This window comes from Humulus lupulus, chromosome 7 (genome assembly GCF_963169125.1).
Source record: "Humulus lupulus chromosome 7, drHumLupu1.1, whole genome shotgun sequence".
In the NCBI taxonomy this organism is placed as follows: domain Eukaryota; kingdom Viridiplantae; phylum Streptophyta; class Magnoliopsida; order Rosales; family Cannabaceae; genus Humulus; species Humulus lupulus.
In genome coordinates this window covers 161,770,263-161,778,203 of record NC_084799.1, presented here as the reverse complement: position 1 = coordinate 161,778,203, position 7,941 = coordinate 161,770,263, and positions in this window count along the sequence as shown.

The window sequence follows — 7,941 nt, the reverse complement described above, 5'->3', positions numbered from 1 at the left end:
GGTGATTGGTCACCAACATAACCTTCCTCCCGACTCTAGAGTCGTAACTATGGACAGGGTCCCCTAGCCATGTGACAAACAGTCACCGGGGCCATATGCCCTGGCTATGAACATCTGGTCTTAGACTAGGCAAGCGCTTATAAGTTCATCGAATTTAGGGTCGGTCCAGCATTAATGCCATAGAGCCATACAATGCATGTTCATCGACTTTAGGGTCGGTCCCTGACTGGTCAGTGCCATACACAGGTAAGCCATGCCACCAAACGTATATCACATGTTCAATATCCATAAACAAGGTATTCAGCATGCTTACTAAATAGGTACTAGTACAATTAGGGTCATGCATAAACACAGAGGCTCAAGCTCTGAAGGATATCATACTCAGTATACAAAGCATGTCCTAATCACATGTTTCTCATGCATCGCATGCATAATATCTAACAATTCAACATGCACCAATAACTGCCATGCATGTCATGCTCAATAATCAACCAACATGCATCAAGAATAGCCATGCATGTCATACTCAATAATCAACCCACATGCATCAAGAATAGCCATGCATGTCACATATACACAGGGTGCAGTTTCTTACCTCAGATTCGAGCTAGAATGATTTAAAGAACGACCCTTGAGAACGATCAACTTTTAGTCCTTTAGCGGTCACCTAGTCATAACCAAATATAAAATACCATCAATAAAAATGATCAACATAAGTTCCCAAACCAATATCTAGCCTCCGGGACATCAATCCCCACTTAACCGGGTACTAGGTTCAACCCCAAGGCCTAAGGCTTGAATCCCCAAGCTAAAAACACCATTCTGGCCAAAATTTCCCTAAGGGCCGCGGCCCTCCCCAGCTGCGCCACGGCGCGCCCCTCTAACAGAGGCAGCCCTCTCTGCCAGACGCCAAGGGCCGCAGCGCACCACAGCCATGCCGCGGCGCCCAGCCCAGACCAGCCAAAATGACAGCATGCAACACTAGATTTTCCCCTGCGTTTTCCCTTGGAACCAAGCCCTCTAACCAACTCCAAACACTCAATTTAACCTCTAAACATCACCCATAACTCACCCTCATCAAAACCCAAGCTAAACTTCAATCAAAACCTCTTCAAATCCAAACTATCAACAAGAATCCATAAGCTGAAAAACTAAAGGAAAAACAGAGTACAAACCAGAAACTCATGGCTAAACTCACCTCAAAACCAGATTTGAACCTCCTTCAATGGTTGAACCAAGTCCACAAACCCAGCCCTTGGAGTTCCTAGCTTGAAACCCCACTTTGAGCTCAAAAACTCCAAAGGAGAAATGAAGGAGAAAGATGCACGGGAAGGAGAAGAAGAAACCCTGTTTTGCTCTGTTCTTTCCACAGCCATCCAAAGTCATATAAATCCAAATCCAAATGACCAAAGTACCCCTAGGTCTTTAAAAGTTTCTAAAGCCTTCCCAAGGGCAAAATTGGTACTTTCGAACCTATACCGTTAATTATAATTAACGCTTCCCAATTCCCGCTAATCTCAATATTCTCAAACACCAATAATTCATATCACGTTACCCTATAATTCCCGGTAACGCTCTAATCATCAAAATGACCCCTTTACGAAAACGCTTCCTGCAAAGCAATTCGAGGGTCATGTACGTAATATGGGATTGAGAGAAATGCCTCACTTGCTTTAAGTACAAGTGGAGATTGTTAGGAGTGTGTCCTAAAAGCATGTAAAAAACATTTGTTTTTTTCTGTGAATAAATAAATACAATGTTTTATTATTATTGTTATATATAGATTGTTAAATTATTGTTTGAATAATTTTGTAACTATCAGAAAAATTCCATATTCATTATTGAGGATGAGATCTTGTATTAGTACGAGAGAATTAAGATCACATGAATGAATAAAAAATAGTCAACAACAACAAATTAAAGTTATGGAATTCTTTAATTGGAGTTGTAAGTACGGTTTACTGAGTATCATAATGATACAAATAATCTAGATTCAGATTATTGATGTGGTAAGACATCTCGGTAAATGTGCTTTATATAATATGATTTTATATGACTAGGACCGATATGAATTAAAGTCTTTATCCAAAAACCATTTAACAATAAAGACTTGTAATTCATATCATAACTGATGATCATTTATAGATTAACCTAAATCCTGAGTGTTCATGAACTCCTGTTCATGTTTATTAAATCTTTTGATTCATTCGTTAAGGTCTCTTCAAAGAATGAGGCTAATGACTTTTGTTTTGGAGATTTAATATCATGGATGGCTAGGAACATGTATCAACAATACGAAATCTAATCTTTCCTAATGGATCGTATATTAGTTCCCTTAAGGGTTAATTCTGGAACTGAATGATTTTGAGCTCAAATCTATAATTAGATTATAGATTAATTATTCACTAGTGAATTAATGGTACTTAAGGAATAAGAAGTAAATTAGAAAGGTAAAATGGTAATTCTTCCATTCTAATTTATGAACTAATTAATTGGAAGATCGTGAAGAAAATAGAAGATCGGTTCAGTTTCTTGATAATACTCTGCGACAGAAAGGATACAAGAGTTAGAGAAACTGAAGGAATGACTCTTAATTCCGCTGCGTATACTGTAAGTATTATATTATTTGTTTCTCTTTGAATTCAATTTTAGAAACATGTTTTAGGCTATCTTGTATTAATTTGTTTAATATTAGATATACATGAAAATAAATAAAGATCTTGTATAAGGTTTTTCCAATAACTGGTATCAGAGCCAGGTTCAATAATCTTTATTTTCATGCATGAACATGTTTAAAATTGGATTATATGATATGTTTGAATAATTGGATGGTTTTTCATGTTTTTATGAACATATTGATTTTATGTGAATTTTAGCAATTTTTAGGTTATTTTTGTTGTGTTTTCTATGCTATTAGTTTTTATATATGCTTTATTTTTTGTAAAACATGTTAAAAATTAATTAGAAAATGGTTTTGGTTGAAAAAATTGCACAAAATATTTTTTCAAATTTTTTTGTTCTGGCTGCCATGCGCACGCGCACACGCGCGCGCACAGCGCGCCCAGTGTCACGGGCCGGCTATTTGGGTATTCCAACTAGACGGAACGTGCGGCACTTGCAGACTCTTCAAGCTAGCAAGTCAGCCTACAACACACACCTACAGGCAAACAAACTCAGCGGTTAGCCACATACACATCTCGGACATGCAACGGGCGATAACGAAGTATGAGCAAGCACAAAGCAAGTCATTCCTAGGAACGTCCACACAACACAAAGCACACAACAAGTCAAGTGGCACACAATGGCCCAACGAAGGTAACAAACAAGTAACACATAAGAAACAAGGAAGCACACAGGGGCAAGTATGGATAAATGTTATTTCATTAATATATAGCCTTGATAGGGCAAGGGAGTACACAGCTTTGGCCCCTATCTGTTGATGGCCATGGTGCTTCCCTAAGTCACCAGGTCACCTCCCCCTAAGGAGCCTTCTAGGGAAATAAAGTCTTCCCAGGAACATATATGATTTTTGTCTGGGAGACATATGCAATATTACAAAACTGCCACTACCCTATCCCATGAGGTTGCTTGGTGCAAGACTTGACTAATGATCAAGCACCAAGGCATGCTCATTACAAAATGGCCCCATGTGGGTGTGCCAAAGGGGCAGCACGCCACACCCAGCACGTCTCCGCGCGCGCGCCCACCGCGCCACCACCCAGCCTCCGCGCGCGCGCCCTGCACGCAGCTCCTGTGTGCGCGCGCACATGCCCAGACACCAGCAGCCAGTGAACAGTACTGTTCATCATTTTTTTTTAATTTTTAATTTTTTTTTTTGAAAATTAAAGAAAATTAATTTTGTGGAAATAAATTATTCATAATCAAAACTAAAAATATATTTTTTGTTTTATCATTTTTTTTAAAAAAAATAAAGATATTTTTGTTAGTTGTGATTTAAATAATTAAATATTTTCTACAAACATTCAAATTCAAATTTAAAATAGACTAACAACTTAATTTTAAATCTTTTAATATATTAAAATATTAGAATTATGATATCAGATATTTAAGATATTTTCATTTAAATTCTTCATATTCTAATTGAATCTTTATTTGAAAATATAAATATCTTTTTATTCTATAGTTTTTAATATTTAAATTATTTGAAATTGGAATATTGTTAGTTAGATATTTGTATGGATATTTGAATTTGTTTAACTATTTGAGATATTTTTTGGTTGTTATAACTATTTGTATTTTATTATTTTTAAATGGTTAAAATATTAGATAATAGTTGTAACAACACAAGATATTTTGGAAAATAGTTAAGATATTGTTTTTAAAATTTAAAATTGGTTAAATTTTGAAAAATATCATTTTTTTTCAGCCAATTAATAAAATATTTTTTTTAATAAATGGGATTTAAATTAACTTTGGTTAATTGTTGATAAATCCTATTTAAATTAAATTAATATATTTTTTTTCAAATTAACCTAAAACCAAGTTGATTGTTGATAAATGAAATTTAAATTAACTATTGTTAATTGTTGATAAATTTCATTTAAATTGACTTATTTTTTTGTAAAAATTTAATTAATTTGAATTTTTTTTTAATAAATTCTAGATAATTAATTGTGGTATTTTTGCAAATGTAATAAATTGTGGTATTTTTGCATAAATTCATAGAATTGCTCATATAATAACATGATTAGGCCCATCCAATTATAACATGTCTGTTTGCACTATATGTGGTATTTTTGCAATTGGGCTTAGATGCATATAGTGGCCCATATGTTTGTTAGATATATGGTATTTTGCCAAATAAAATATTCATAAAAATAATAGGTTTTATTTGGGCCCATTAGAAAATGTAAAGTTTAAATTCCTCTCTTGTGGGTGATTCTACTTGTGAAGGCCCATTTACTTTGCATGACTATAGTGGGCCTAATCAATTAATAACAATTAATAAAACGAAGGTTTAAATTCCTGTCTTTTGGACCTTGTATGGAAGATATGGGGCCTTTGTAGTGGGAACGACATACTGGACCCAGCCCTCCTCCATACAAGCCCAATTGTTAAGGCCCATTTACCTGAGTTGGACTTAATTGTATAGGTTCATTATATTAGTTAAACCTAAATATTGATTAGCAACAAATTAATTCTAAATTAATTGAATTTGTTTCAATGTGACACTTTAGAATTAATAAGAAATTATAGGACTTTGGTTTTAAACATTTTAATCTGTTTAATTTTTTTTTGGAAAACCATAGTCATTAATTTTCTAAAAATAAATAATAAAAATACTATTTTTAATTTTATAATGAGCTTATTTTAAGGATTTTATTCGATCTCCACCGTTGGTTTAACATAGTCAATAGCTTAATGGGGCCTCGAGGCGCTTTGATTCGTCCCCCTACGGAAGGTGTTCATTAGTTATTTTGACAATGTTAGATTTCGAAAGATAGATAATTATAGATCAAATTCTACTAGACTCACCCCTACGGTGACTACTAGGACTAAATCTATGATTATTGAAACCGTGGGTCTAGCTCATAAAATAAGGGATTTTGTTTTCTTATTTTGATCGAATAGTAGGTTGTTAATAGTGGTGTCCATTATTAAATGAGTTTACAACTCTATTTAACTAGTGGTATTTTTGACTCTCGCCAACCGGGACAAGGATATCATAGATTAGTTAAAAACCTAAAGAAATAGAGATATGATTGTTTTTGGTATTTTTTCTCATATCTTACATATTTTTGGTATATGTTGTGCTATTTCTTGAAATTTGTGTGAATAGAAGTTTTATTGAGCAAATGTGATTGATTTCTATTTTATTGATAATTTGTAGTTTTAAGCTAAGTAGTGTTTGTGTCTACTCCCATCCTTTCTCAACTTTCGATGGAGAAACTCACCGGAGAAAACTTCCATAATTGGAAGCAGAATATCAACATAGAGTTGATAGGTGACAATTTTGAGTTCGTCATGATTGAGGAATCCCCAGAACGAGCACTGTGTCCGCACGTTAGTGATGGCACCGTAAATGCTCGTGATGGTACCGTAAATGCTTGGATAGAACCATCTCTGCACGTTCGTGATGGCACCGTAAATTCTCGGATGGCACCGTGTCTGCACGTTCGTGCTCAACTCAACTATGGTCTGACGCAGCTCATGAACGAGCTTCAGATTATTGAACCTATCATGGGTTGACCTAGTATAGGAGGTGAAAATAAGACTACTGATGTTGCTGCTCATCTAGCTAAGGCTGAAGCTAACCAAGCTTCGTCTTCGAAAGCTGGAAACAAGAGGAAAGGTGGACAAAATAACAACCCCAAGCCTACAAAGGCTGCAAAGACGAGTGCACAACCACGTGCACAGACGCCTAAGGGGAAAAACAAGAAAAACAAGAAAGGTAAAGGTAAGTGCTTTCACTGCAAAGAAAAGGGGCATTGGAAGCAAGATTGCCCCAAGTTTCTAGCAGATAAAAACAAAGCTTCTTGAATCGTGGGAGGAAGTGAAGGATGGCGGCTTAAAGCTTAGAGTTGGGAACGGAGCGTTCGTTGCGGTCCAAGCTAGAGGAAGAGCTCGTCTGAAGTTCGGAAATAAATTTTTAATTTTAAAAGATGTATTTTTTATTCCGGATTTTAGTAGAAATTTAATTTCAGTTTCTATGTTGCAATTGGAACAATTTGTTATGACTTTCACAAGTTTTAATATATCTATTTCTTTCAATGGATCACAATTGTGTATTGCATGTTTGGAAAACGGGCTTTATATTCTGCGACCTAACGAACCCCTCGCTCTTAATAATGATTTATTCAAAGTAGCTAAACCTAGGACCAATAAACGTCAAAAGACCGATAACAATAATATGACGTATTTATGGCACTTGAGACTAGGTCACATTGGCTATGATAGGATTCAAAGACTTACAAAGGATGGACCTTTGAGGGAACTCACCTTAGGTGAATTACCTGTCTGTGAATCTTGTCTAGAAGGCAAACTGACCAAGCGTCCATGCTCTGCAAAGGTGATAGGGCCAAAGAACCACTTGGTCTTGTGCATTCAGATGTTTGTGGACCTTTGAATGTACAAGCCAGGGGTGGTTTTGAGTATTTCGTCACTTTCATTGATGATTACTCTAGATACTCATGTCTTTACCTAATGCATAAGAAATCAGAAACACTTTCAAAGTTTCAAGAATAGCAATGGCTCAGAACCAATTAGGTAAAACGTTAAAGATCTTGCGATCTGATAGGGGTGGAGAATATTTGGATATGCAGTTCCAAGATCATTTAACTGAACTTGGGATTTTATCACAACTTACTGCCCCAGGTACTCCGCAACAAAATGGTGTAGCGGAACGCCGAAACAGAACTTTATTGGAAATGGTTAGATGCATGCTTAGTTACTCAACTCTACCAACTTCGTTCTGGGGACATGCAATTGAAACCACAAATGACATTCTCAATGTCGTGCCGTCAAAATCAATCCCCAAAACACCTTTAGAACGCTGGAATGGTTGTGAACCTAGTTTATGCCAATATAGAATCTGGGGGTGTCCCGCTCACGTCCTGAGAAAAAAGGAGGGAAAGCTAGAACCGCGAACTGAAGTTTGCATGTTTGTTGGCTATCCTAAAGGTACTCGGGGTGGACTTTTCTATAGTCATTCAGAAAAGAAAGTGTTTACTTCTACAAATGCTACTTTTCTGGAAAATGACTATGTTCAGAACTTTAAACCTCGCAGCAAAGTAGTTTTAGAGGAGATGGTTAAAGAATTGACTCCAACCAATGTTCCATTGTCATCAACGCGTGTTGATGATGAAATTCCCACTCTTCATGTACAACCGACGCAAGTCGATTTAAATGAAGAAAGTACCACTGTTCCTGAGCAAACAGTCACGGAGCCTCGTCGTAGTGGGAGGGTTTCTAGAAACCCAG